Source organism: Natrix helvetica, assembly GCF_964273705.1.
Source record: "Natrix helvetica genome assembly, chromosome: 1".
In the NCBI taxonomy this organism is placed as follows: domain Eukaryota; kingdom Metazoa; phylum Chordata; class Lepidosauria; order Squamata; family Natricidae; genus Natrix; species Natrix helvetica.
In genome coordinates, this window is record NC_138548.1 from 160,625,246 (window position 1) to 160,638,497 (window position 13,252).

Sequence of the window (13,252 nt, forward strand, 5' to 3'; positions counted from 1 at the left end):
ACACAAATGTAACCTGTGCTAGGAATTTGTTTTAAACCTTTCATTTTTCTAAAGGACTGAACGATTTGAGAAAAATAACTCTAATCTTCACAAATATTCTGCATAGTTTTCTGGACGAGGCCACAGAAGGCGTATCTGGAACTTGAGATTTCCAGATCAAAGTCGTATCATTTAGAAGGAAGAGACGAAGAGCACTTGGAGTTTCTAAAGTATGGCTTCAACGTGATTCTTTAGTCACAAGTCTGAAATCCCAAAGACTTCATTAGCCAATGAAACCTCTAGGTTACTAATTGCAAAGCAAAAACCTCTTGCCAAGATGGATGTCATTGGAGAAGGAGGAGCACAGGCAGAACAAATGGAAGGGTTGAGTTGTATGCACCTACCTCTGGCAGGAAGTAGTGGACAAATCCATTTGAGCAAAAATATTGGAAAAGGTCACTTGACCACATACTGGGCACACGTTTAGGGGAAAAAAAACAGATACTGAAGTTTGGGATCTTGGTGTCTGCAATCCTTAGACCCAACAATGCTCCGCTCTTTACATTATCAAAGGATCTTCAATTGTGCATTTTGCTTTGAATGGTTATTCCCACTAGAAAATAGAAACAGGGGCAATACTAAACAGTCCTCAAAAAAACCCAAAACCTCTTAGGTTCATAAGCATAAGTGTAGGATGGGAAAAGCTGTTCATCCCTATCATTGCCTTGATACTCAATCTCAGTTTAGGTCTCCAGCATGTCTTTCGCAGTAAGGAACTAGCTGATTGCCAAAAGAAAAGAAAAGTATTCTTATATGACAGCTAGAAGTATGCAGACTGTCTGTGACACCCAAAGTCCCTTGGAGTTGGGGTGGGTGGGTGTCTGATTAACAAATAAACAAGAGCAACAACAAACAATAGGCAAATGAAGAGCGGAAGTGATGAGTACCCAGATGGATAGTGGAAGGCAAACTCTGCTTGCAAGAACATGCAAAAATGACCTCATTTCCATCTGTCAGATAGCAAAAACCTCAAATGCATTCCAATTTTTTTTTTGCTATGTCCAGGGCATGAATCCAAGATTACATTTAACAGGAAAACAGAAAAGCCTCCAGCATAACATGATGTGGCTGCCTTACCTGATCACTAACCAACATTTTTATATTGCATTCTATTAAGAAGAAGAAGAAGGAGGAGGAGGAGGAGGAGGAGGAGGAGGAGGAGGAGGAGGAGGAGGAGGAGGAGGAAGGGGAAGGGGAAGAAGAAGAAGGAGAGGAGGAAGAGGAGGAGAAAAGGGGATCTAGGAATGATAGGTGTCATGCAATTATCTCTAACCTAATTCCCCTGATACTCCACTGCAAAGCAAGATTTTCAAGCATGCAAAAGTGCTGCATTTTCATTGTAGGGTTGGGGAGAAAGGGAGAGAAGAAGCGACCTCTGCAGTATCTTTTCTGCTTCAGTTTCCTGTTCTATGGTAGCTTAGGAGGGAAGGAAAAATGGCTGTGGCGGATTTAAAAAGGAAGCAAAAGAGTGCATTATCATTACAGGATAGCTCCATCTACTGTCAAAATAAATACATATGCACCAATAAAGGGGAATATTTGTAGCTCAGGGTTGAAATGAGGGGTCCTTGACACTCCCTGAGCTTAGTGCTTAGTTAGAACACTGATGATATTACCTAGTTTGGGAAAGAAAGCAACCAGGCTCAGAAAGCACCAAGGATCCCCCATGCATATGTACACTAAGTGCTCAATATTTTCTGACTTCATTTGCGAGAGACAATTCAGCAGGAGGGGAAAAAAAGTCAAAGAGCCAAAAGCCAAATTCAGGTACATAGAAGAGACCAAACTCTGATGATTAAAAAAATGAACATTTCCAGAACCTTTACATTTCTCTTTTCAGTTGTTTCCCTTTTCATTTTTAAGATTAAAAGAAAAAACTTTTTTTAAAAAAAACCTCTCCTGGGTTATTTTCATATTTATTATTTTGGTGAAGTTAGAAACCGCTAAATAGCCCTGTTCACATTAAGACGCAAAACAATTTTCTTTCCATCATTTCCTACAGCGCCACTGGCTTGGAACGGAAGGAAATGTATACACGCAGCATAAATTACAAATGCCAAGTCTGTGCAAATCATTCAGTGAGGCATTTTGCTTATGAGAAAACTTCGCTCTGAATCTTGTCTTGGAAGCCATGAAGCAGCTGGAGTAGCTGGTTGAAATGTCTTCTGGTCATGCACACATATGCTTAGAAGGCTTAGTCTGCAGGCAATGACTATTTTAGGACTTCAAGGTGCAGATCCTTGAAGAGCAATTCACTGAGCGATTTGCACAGGACTACAAGATGCTACTTTTTCTGGACAGTTGAGGGATCTCTACATCCGAAAACAACTTTTGGGAACAATACAAATTTGCACTTGTATAAGTATTGAAGAGGATCACAGACAACTGGAAGGCTTAACTTTCATTTTTCAACCTAGAAATACTGATGAAGATTGGTTGATAATTCTCTCAGGATTACGCTTTGAAAAATCTGTATGTGAGAAAAAAGCATGTGAGATGCTATGGAGCTGCTGAAGACCTTACAATTGTTTGTTTATGCTTATGATCTATTTCTAAACAAAGAAATCATCAAATTAAAAACATGTTGAAGCAATGTTGCAGAACTAGAGATATTTAAATAGTTCAACCTATGCTATTTTACTGTACATTCAAAAGGAACATTGGTAGCACTTGCATCTTACTCTTGCTTCATCAGTACTCTGGATACACTAACTACACTTATTTATTCATTTTTATTTAAAGATTTGTATCTTAGAATCACAACTCTGGGTTGCTTAGAACAGGGGGAACAGCTTTCTGGAAGGTTAAGAGGTGAGGTCTGCCACATCTCAAGGGGAAGGATATGCCATAGTTCAGGGATTGCTAAGGAAAAGGCGCCACAAGATGGCACCATTTAAGAGAAGGGACCTGGAGCATCCTTACCTTATCCAATGTGATGGAAAGAACAGATAACTTCAAGAAGGAAGGAGGAAGTCCTGCAAATATCCTGGCCTTGTGCTGTGTATGGTTTATGTATGATTTTTACTTTTTTTCAGATTTCAAATTCTGTACTATTTTGTTTGTTACAAAATATCATGTTGCAACAGTGAAAATGAAGCAACAATTGGCGCACAAGGTCTATAGTTACTTTGTTTCCCTGAAAGTAAGACAAGATCTTATTTTCTTTTGACCCCCGAAATAAGCACTTGGCCTTATTTTCGGGGAGGTCTTATTATTTTTGAGGTGCAGGAAGCAGTGAGCGTGGTCACCTCATGGCTGCTGCTGTGTTGCAATATTTTCAGGGAGGGCTTATTTTCAGGAGAGGGCTTATTTTAGCGCATGCTCTCAAAAGCCCAATTGGACTTATTATCCGGGGAAGTCTTATTTTCAGGGAAACAGAGTATATCTCTATAAATGTTTTCTTTTATTATCTTCAGGTATATATTTTTTCTTTTACTGTCTTTAGTAGTATTTTTGGGTTTCGGCCCTTGGCCATAATAAACTATTCAGGGATATCTACATAATTATAACTATGTTTTGTTGAAAGACCAAGGAAGGTAGGCACTTTGAAAGCCCACTATAGTTAAAGAAGTTAAGGTACAATTCTCTGTATGCTTTACTTGTTTAATTGTGTTTTTGTAGGAGAACATCCCACGAGGGGTGGATCATTTTTGCAACAATTTTGGATGGTCATGCTGAGTAAGCAAGCGAAAAGAAATTTTCACTAAATGTGCAAAAATCTTATTTATTTAGCTACTGGATTCAGCTCAATGACTTAGCTGCTTATCTAGCTCAGAAAATTATTTCCAATTCATGATGTCAAAGAGCTCAGTGAAATGAAGTTGATGGTGCAGTTATGGAAGAGAACTCTTGCAGTCTTGGGAAGTAACATGATAACAACTACAGGATTGGACCCTAAAAGACAATTGGAAATGAATAACACAAAAGAAATTTGAAACTGAATTATGTATACATGCTGAATATCTAATAGCAAAAATGTATACATTGTAAGGATTTGAAATCGAAGAACAAATTAAAGACTGCATGACAAAATGAGCTATTAATTTTGGTATAGGAATGGATGCTTGGAAGATAATATGGGTAAATGGTATTAAATTTACCTTGTGTCATAATTTAAGGGATTTTTCCCCCTAAAATGATGTATTGTTGGTCTACCACACCAGAGAGAGAAATTATCAAAATTTGCACAAACATATTTCAATCCAGTGTTGGAACTATGAAAACATGAGGAAACTTTTTAATCGTGCATGGGTGATTTGTGGGAAAACTAAAAAAATTTTCACACTGTGATGCAAAATATTAGTATTGCAAAAAAACCCACAAAAAACCCTAAGCTCTTTTTTGGACTTATAGACAATGAATTAAAAAAGACACTTGATTTTGTATATTGTAGTAAGATTATTATATGCACAAAGATGGAAGAATAATAAAACCCCCACAATGGAGAAATGGATTGTGAAAATGTCAGAATTTGTAGGAATGGCAAAACCAAACTGTTTGGTCATAGAAAAAAAAAACTATGTTTTTTTTTTTAGAAAGACTGAAAACCTTATGTAGATTTTCTGCTGAAAAGACTTGCATGACATCTAAGAGGAAGAAAGAAGAGTAAGGTTGTGGTTATCTGTTGAAAAGATCAGAAGTCATTCGCGCATTCTTTAACTTTGTATGTATCTCAGCCTTCCCAACTAGACCAGATTCTACTTTTTCATGAGGCTATGTTTAAGAGACTCTTGCAAGTCGGAGGGTACAAATCTATCTCTTTTAAAGCTTGGGAAGTTAGGGAGGATCCTTTCTGAGGTCCCCCCCCCCCGCCTGCCTGTTATGCAGCTGCAGGCTCCCCATCCACCACCACCCACCTTAATTTGGATAGTATCATTTCATCATTTGACCAGTAGGTGGCACTGGACTTTTATATCTAGTTAAAGGCAAGCATTTTCTGTGGCTGTCTTCTTGTTAACAGTTTTTGCAACACAATTTTACATGCCTATGCTGGATGACTGTCAGATCATTGTAGAGAGAAAAATAATATGGTCTTGGTAACTTGCATGTCACATTTTCTATTTCAAGATAGTTTATCCTTCCATACTTTTTAACAGTTTGTACAATAAAAATATTTGCCTGGATTCATTTATTCATTCTCTCCCCCCCACCCTCTCCCTCCACACATACACACATGTACAGGTGTCAGTTAGTCTTGATCAGTGGTGAAATTCATTTTTTTTTACTACCGGTTCTGTGGACGTGGCTTCGTGGGGGTGGCAGTGGAAGGATACTGCAAAATTCCCATTCCCTCCCCTCTCCTGGGGGAAGGATATTGCAAAATCTCCATTCCCCCCCACTCTGGGGCCAGCCAGAGGTGGTATTTGCCAGTTCTCTGAACTACTCAAAATTTCCGCTACTGGTTCTCCAGAACCTGTCAGAACCTGCTGAATTTCACCCCTGGTCTTGATTGATGGCAATTGCTTGGACTAGTCCCTGCAGCTTTCTTGGCAACATTTTCAGAAGTGATTTGCCATTCCCTTCTTCCCAAGGCAAGGGGTGACTGGAGGCACCATACATGAGAAGGAGTCTGATAGCATGTTTTCTAATCACCAAAGTTTCTTACAAGGACTAAGATTTTACGAACTGTAACTTATGTACATCAAAAGGTGTCAGGCAATCTCAGAAGAACTCAACAAATACAAGAGTTTTTTTTAACACATTACATTTGTTAGTTGATAAAGCACTGCAATCTGTCTCACAAGAAATCCTCATCTGAATAATCACCTGTTCTTCCTCTCCTTTCGTAACAGTTTCTCCACCCACACTAATTTAAATTCCACACCAATTCAAGCCACTCTTGCATCTGATGAAGGGAGCTTATGCCTTTTAATAAAAATGTGTCAGTCAGAAAAGATAAATTTCATAATAAATGAAAAGATGCTACGGGACTCATTTTTTGCCAGCGGAGACTAGCATGGCCTCCTCCTACAATAGAGGCCCCAAATTACTTTCATGCCTATAATGGGGCTAAAACTCAAAGACTCTTAGTTTATACCCTGTTTCCCAGAAAATAAGACCTCCCCGGATAATAAGCCCAAAGTGCATGTGCTTTTGAGTGCATGCACTAAAATAAGCCCTCCCCCCAAAATAAGCCCTCCCTGAAAATATTGCAATTCAGCAGCAGCCATGAAGTGACCACACTTGCCGCCTCCTGTACCTCAAAAATAATAAGACTTCCCCGAAATTAAGGCCAAGCTCTTATTGCAAGGGTCAAAAGAATATAAGTTCCTGTCTTACTTTCGGGGAAACACGGTAGTTAGTCATGTCTTTAGGACACTTCAATTGTTAAAGCTGGAAATGGGGAGGGGACATTTGTAGGAAGCCCCCAGAATTGGCTACATCAAAACAACTGTTTTGATAAGAATCCTCTTTCCAGTTATGGCTGTTCGAATTGAATTCCATGGACTGGTTTGGTACTATGTGAAGAAGTCACCCTCACAAGCTCCAGAGGAAGTGATTGGTGGAATTCTCCTTCAGGTACTTTTCCTCCTGCCAGTTTGTTTGCCTGGGTGATGAATCTGCCCCACAATACTGAAGAAGAGAGCACAGCAACTGGAAGCTGTTCCTCTCTCTGAATGACAGAAAGGGCAAGTGACCGTGGAATAATGAAAGGAGGACAAAATTGCCTTTCACAGGGTGCCAAATTGCCCTTCAACATCGTTGCTGGGAAGGAAAATATTTTTGTTTAACTACTTTTAACTCACTGCTACTCTACTCATCCAAGCTATTGCTATTCCAAAGCATTTCTGAAAGGGGGACCCCTCCCAATCCATTTGGATTCAACTACTCTGAAAAGTTATAAGAAGAGCAATTCTTTTATATTGGCTGGCTAGGAATATAACAAGTCAAAAACTATGACTTAGAAACCACACTAGCCGAATTCAGGCAACATGCTAAGCCCCAAATCAAACAATAAACTAACCATTTATGGCACAGCATAATGTCCAGGCGCAACCTTGCAATAACTCAAATGATGGTTCTAAGATCACTGTCATTAAATGCTCAAATCACAAATAACCCATGATTGACTTCTAGCTCTGCTGTGAAAATTGAAATGTAAATTGAAGCAGGCTTAGACAGAGTCCATCTATGGAACACTATATAAGAGGTCCATTTTGTGATAAAATACTTTGGGAGATTAAGCTGTTCAGAATTAAAATATTATTACAGCAACCTGCTTTATTACACAATCCATTTTTACCCAATTCCGGGGATTCTGATAACCAGCTATTGTACTGTTTCCTAGCATGTTGGAATTAGCATGTAGAAAACATGGCAAATCATATACAGTTGTGGAAGTTTGTCTAGGTTAACAGCAAATATGCTTTCTTTACTCATCAGATAATGTCCTAACTCCCTTCCAAGCAGAAATAGCTTGGAATCTAGAGAGGAAGAGTATATGCATTTTCATCAAGTACAGAATCAAAGGCAGCAAATTTGCTAAGGGCCACTCAAAAAATACTTGGTAAATCAACTAAATTTCACTTTCCTTTAGAAATGTTGTCAAACAGTTAGTGACAGATGGGCATCATTGCACCCTCCTAAGTGTGTAATTTGGGAGGGGTAGGGGTAGAGAGAGCTTCATTCTCAAGTGCAACTTTCCCCAAAGAATGGACTCCAACTTCCAAATTTGGCCTCCTGTGCAAGTAAAGTTTTTGCAGTATGGTAACGTGGAAAGTTCTTCCTATTTAGCACAAAGTGAGAGTGACCAAGATGAAGCTATACTGTGCGGCCCAAGCAAGCGGAGGCTTCCCCAGCCCAGCAGGCCATTTAACAGCAGTAAGAGTGCATCTCTTGAGTCTCATTCAACCAACCGTCTCTGGTCTATCTCATTACCAAATTAAGTCATTAACCCATCATAAAAGAACAATGCTCTTAAGATTTAAAAGCTACGAAATAGAAAGAATGCCATGGTTTTAGAGATACGCTGGTAAATGCAGTTGCACCTATATATCCTGGTAACAATATCAGTATTTCACTAACAATAATGTTGTTATTAAACTTTTTAAATGGGGGGGGGCAGGGATTTGGAGTTTATAAAGCTGTTAAGATGTGAATCTCAGGTTAGCTGTCTTTTGTAAATTCAATAAGGGAAAAGTTAGCCATGACTTCTTTAGTTCAATTTATTTGGATGATATCTAACTGATTTAGTCAGAAAATGATTTGCAAGAGAAAACAAATTTAAGAATAATGGGAATGTGAACTGGGAATAAAAAAGGGGAACAGAGAGATGGTTGAGAACACAATGTGAAGTTTATCTGATGACACTGTATTGTTTTCTCACTGAGATATTATGTTTTTAAATATTGTAACAATACACAAATACATAGATAACAATATTAGAAGTCTTTTGCTTACAATTCTGTTGAGTTGTTTGTCCAGAACTGCAGAGGCTTTTCACAAAACTCATCCACATAGGCCATTTCCCAGGCCTTTTAATAACTTCCTGTGGGGCGTTTTGTTACTCCATTTGCAAACCTTTTACGTGACCAAGATTATATTCTACAACCTGGTTTGCTTAGGAGGCTACAAGGGACAGGATGGAAAAACATGCAATGGCAACAGCAAGAAGGCAGTTTAACCCAATTCTATAACAAAACCAGTCTTATTCAGACAATCTAAGCCCTACTTTATAAACAACAATTATCTGGGAGTAAAGAATCTGCTCAGTCATCAAACATACTGTTCACAAGCCACAATAGCTAGGTCACATTCTGCACTAAATAAAAAGCATGTTTCAAACATGATGTGGTACGTTGTATGACCAAAACAAATTATGGATAATGTCCCCAAAACTGCTTTCATTCCTTGTGTAAACTTTGCAATGAGTTTTTCCAAGCACCTCTTTATAATCATTCAAGTTTCAATGAGATATGGCTTAATATATATCTCAGCTATGGTTTATGTTAACTTTGTCTTACTAATATGGAATGGCTGCTTTACATATCTAAGCCACAAAGTGTAATTAACTAATTCAACGTGCTAAGACAAAGCCAATGAAATAACATTCTGGCTTAGCATGATAAGTGAACTCAACCAGTAATCCTGTTTCATAATTACATTGAATTAATGATAGTTGTGGAGTGTAAATAAAAAGGTTCAATGGGAATTATATTTCTTGTCTGAGCCTAGTGCCCTCTAGAGGTTTCTAAACTATAGCACCCATCATTCCCTTCTCCATGTTGTCTAGAGATGAAGGCAGTTTTAACTCACTTATCCTACTAAACTCTATGAGACCTGCTTCCAACTATGTAAATATAGAATTGCACTGTCATTCTGTCTTACACCTACTATCCTATGCTTACTCGTTTAGGAGAACATTCTAGGCAGATCTGTGAACTCACTTCATAATGATGAATAGAAATATGTCAGTTTGACTGGCTAATGGAATTGAATCAATACCCACAACTTTCTGTAATATACACATGTTCTTTTCAGTTACCAATGCAGAAGAATGTACTAACCCAGTAATGGAGAAAAAAGCTGTGGATCTAAACAATCCTTAAGATTACAATCTTATATGCAGAGACAAAGTTCACTGAAACAAATGGGATCTATTTCTATTAAATAAAGCGGGACATAGGTTTTAAACTGGAACATTTGTTATCCTGAGGACTAAAATGTATAGCTGCATAATAGTACAAAATGTCTTCTCTTTTATCCAAAATTCTCTAGTCTATCCAGATATGGAAATTTTTTTTAAAAGAAAAAAACTTTTCAGAGTATTTACGATTATCATAAATTTATCTTTTAAACACTGCACCTTGCACAATTCTTCACAACCAAAATGAGAAGACTTTAAGGCTGGAATTCATTGTACAGCCCCTCTCCTGTGCACTAAGCCTGTATATAAATAGCAGTAATTAAAAAGCCATCATGTCTCACCACTTCTCACTTTAACAGTATCTGTTAAAGTCCCCAATAATGTCCACCCCAATCATAATTAGGAAACGAGAAACGCGCTACTTACCCTTAGAGGTGAATGGACAACAGAGCTGAAAATATTCACTGCTTGTTTGGACCAAAGTGAGAGAAATGAAAGGCACAAGCAACATCCTGCAGCTAAATAAGGACAGCCCTTTCTATCTCTTATATGCTAGAGATGCTTCACTGCTAAAAGATGGGGTGGGGGGAAGCAGCATGTGTGAATACTGCGTTCCAGAATGCAACAACCAGCTGGCAATTTAATGAGTTAGTGTGCTGACTGAATGAATACGTTAATCCCCCCCCCCCCCATTCTGGTAGCTTTTAATTTAAATTCTCTCTCTCTCTCTCTCTCTCTCTCTCTCTCTCTCTCTCTCTCTCCCTCCCTCCCTCCCTTCCTCCCTCCCTCCGTCCCCCGCTCTCTCACACACAAGCCCACTCACCCAAAACACATCTGTACATGCATGCTTTTAAAACAGCAACCTTCACTGTGCATTTTGTGGCGCTCAAGACTAGTCCCACGCCGCTGTCCAAGGTCCTGCAGAATTCTCCCCAGCTTTAGGGCACATTCAAAGCAATCATGCTGCCTCATTAAGCACCAGTTCTTGGGCTCTTGAAATTCCATTCACAAGCCTGCTGCATCACAACTACTCTGCCTACTGCTGGAGGCCTATTCTGATGCAGCCCATATCGGAGGAGTTCTCGATCTCTCTCTTCCTTTCAATGTTGCAGTAAACTGAAACAATAGGAGCCTCTTAGGGAATCAGTATTTTCCCTTCCACAGGCTGCTTCAACAGAGTTCAGCATATTTCTTAAACCGCTGTACCTGCACAAATCATCTACCGCAACCATCACTAAAGGTGCTTTGTGTAGACTCTGCAGAGCAGTCACTCTATAATTTTATCCGCAGTATCATTCATATATATATATATATATATGGAAAGATCTACAGTGGTTTTTAAAAATAAACACAGAAGCACAGATAAGAAGTCTCTTGTGAAAGAAGGATCGCTTCTACATTCATATATATACTATATGAATATGAATATATATATATATATATATATATATATATATATATATATATATATATATATATATTCCAAAAAGTCACAGTGAATAGCCCTTTTCATGGATATCTCTCCACCCTCACAGCACACCATGAAGGAAATAGATTTGTTTAATTGCTTAATCTGTCTAATCAACAGCAATTCCACCCACAGGCAGAGAAGATGTTTGCTAAGCAAATATATTATCGATTCATTTGCAGACTGTTTCAAAGCCAAAATCTAGTTTTAAAAAAATGCTATCCAAGCAAAAAAAAACAGAACCTATTTTTCTCTCTGAATAATTCCCCCCCACACACACCTCTCTTCATCGTACTGCATGCCTGTGGGGGGGGGGGGGAGAATCTCTCTGCATACTATTAAACATGCAATTAAAAATATTACCTAAGTAGATGCAGCAAAAGGTCATAATCCAACTTCCATGCTCCCATGAAGCATTAGGCTGAATCCGGAGCTTGATCGGGTCGGTAGAATCTCTCTCTCTCCTACACTTGACCTAGACTGCCTTACATAATGAGGAGTCAGGACTGAATCTGGAATGTCATCCCTGGCAGGAAGTGCAAACGCTTGCAAGCAGGTGGACTGGTTAGTAGGAAGATGCCCAAGTCTCTCCCTTTCTTTTCCCCCTGGACTGCTCTGGGAAAAGCAAGCTTAGCTCTGAAAAGCCGATGTCCTCCTTCCCCTGGCAGGAATAGCCAGGTTTAGAGACGAGCGTTAGAGAAGCGTTGACAGTCAGCAAAAGCTAACCTAACACAATTCCTGCTCTCATGCTGTACAGGACTGCATAGCAGCAGCTAGCGTGAGCAACAGCGAGGCAAAATAAGGAAAGAGGCAAGCTTTGCCTGGGTGTCACTGTCTCATGCTGGTGAGCGGAAGGCAGACGAAGAGGAACTGAAGGTCAGATTCTCTAAAATGAATTTCCTAAAGGGATGTTTAAGTCAGCAAATGACTCTGTGAACATAGATAAATGTGTTGCTGCTTAGAGGGGAAAAAAACCCCTTTGGGACAGCTACTGTTGTTCAAAAACTGTGTCAATTTTCAACTAAAGGTATTTGATACGTCTGGAGGTCAATGTAGATTATATATGCAGACCGGACTGTAGCCTAGAGTTTCTTTTTCATTTTGGCTAGCTAGAATTTTCATTCATTATTTTCTATAGATTATAATCTCAGAATTCCTTGGATGGTTATTTGGTTGAGAAAAGTATCAAATGCAAGGTAAAAGTCAACACTAATACTTGGTTTGGATGTTTTGGATTGAGGCTTAGGCAGACTTCTGTTGCTGGGTAAACTTAAGTCTTTTGTGAATTACTGTATAATGGTTCAATTTCTTTCTCCTCTCTCAAAGTACTTTTTAATTTTCTAGAAAATAATGGGGAATAAAATAATAATAATTCTCAAATGAGGTGAATGTATTTTAAAATTCTTCATTGTAATATTGCATAGATTATGACTGTGCAGTATATTAAATGATGTTGATAATACTATCAAACTATAAGACACCAGTCACCAACCATTCAGATGAATTATCCTGGAAAATTCAAAATAGATCTTCCCCTCTTCTTGTTGATGTATTTTATTACTATAGGCAAGTTTCTTCTTAAGGAGGAGGATTAATCAATTCACCATGGTGATAATTAACACCACCACGAGTGTCAGTAATGAGTGGAACTTTCTATCCAGAATTTAATCCATTCAGACCATTTATTCTATTAACTACCACAATTACCTGTAAAATAGGAATCTCATCATAGGAGTGAAGAAAAAGCACTTTTTATTTTGGTAAACAGGACTTGATTCTTTCGATAGTTTTGCTCTTATGCGATAGTAATTTGTACATAAAAACTAATGGAAAGAATAGTGTATATTCATTCACTCTTCAAAAAAAGATTGTTTAATCCATCTATCCATCCCTCTACTTAACTTTTTTTTCGTTGCAGTTCTTTCATATACATATGAGATTTACATATGCTTTGCAAAATTGAAGCTATTCATTTTGATATGGAGAAATCAGAATTCTATGATATTCTAATTCTGCTTGCACCACGTAAATATTATATGACTCTACACAATCTGGCAGCAGGAGGTGGTGTAGGGTCCTTCCTATCCTATTGCTAATGTTTTTTTTTCAAAGGCTAACTTCCCCCTTTGCCTGTTGCAGCATACCGTAGAGATGATTTC

At 38.4% G+C, this 13,252-nt stretch overlaps 1 protein-coding gene across 4 annotated transcripts in view; it reads right to left on the minus strand.

Moving 5' to 3' along the window:
• Positions 1-13,252, minus strand: part of LOC309382980 (sodium channel protein type 1 subunit alpha) — a 136,377-nt gene that overhangs the window by 98,791 nt on the left and 24,334 nt on the right. Inside the window, exon 1 of one of the 4 annotated variants that reach the window (XM_081934985.1) lies at positions 8,440-8,949. The exons of 2 other annotated variants lie outside the window; for them this stretch is intronic. The gene's annotated coding sequence lies outside the window, so the exon portion shown is untranslated. Of the gene's footprint in view, positions 1-1,312; positions 1,424-8,439; positions 8,950-13,252 lie in introns of those variants that run through there. One more of the 4 variants, XM_081934986.1, reaches the window with a different exon arrangement.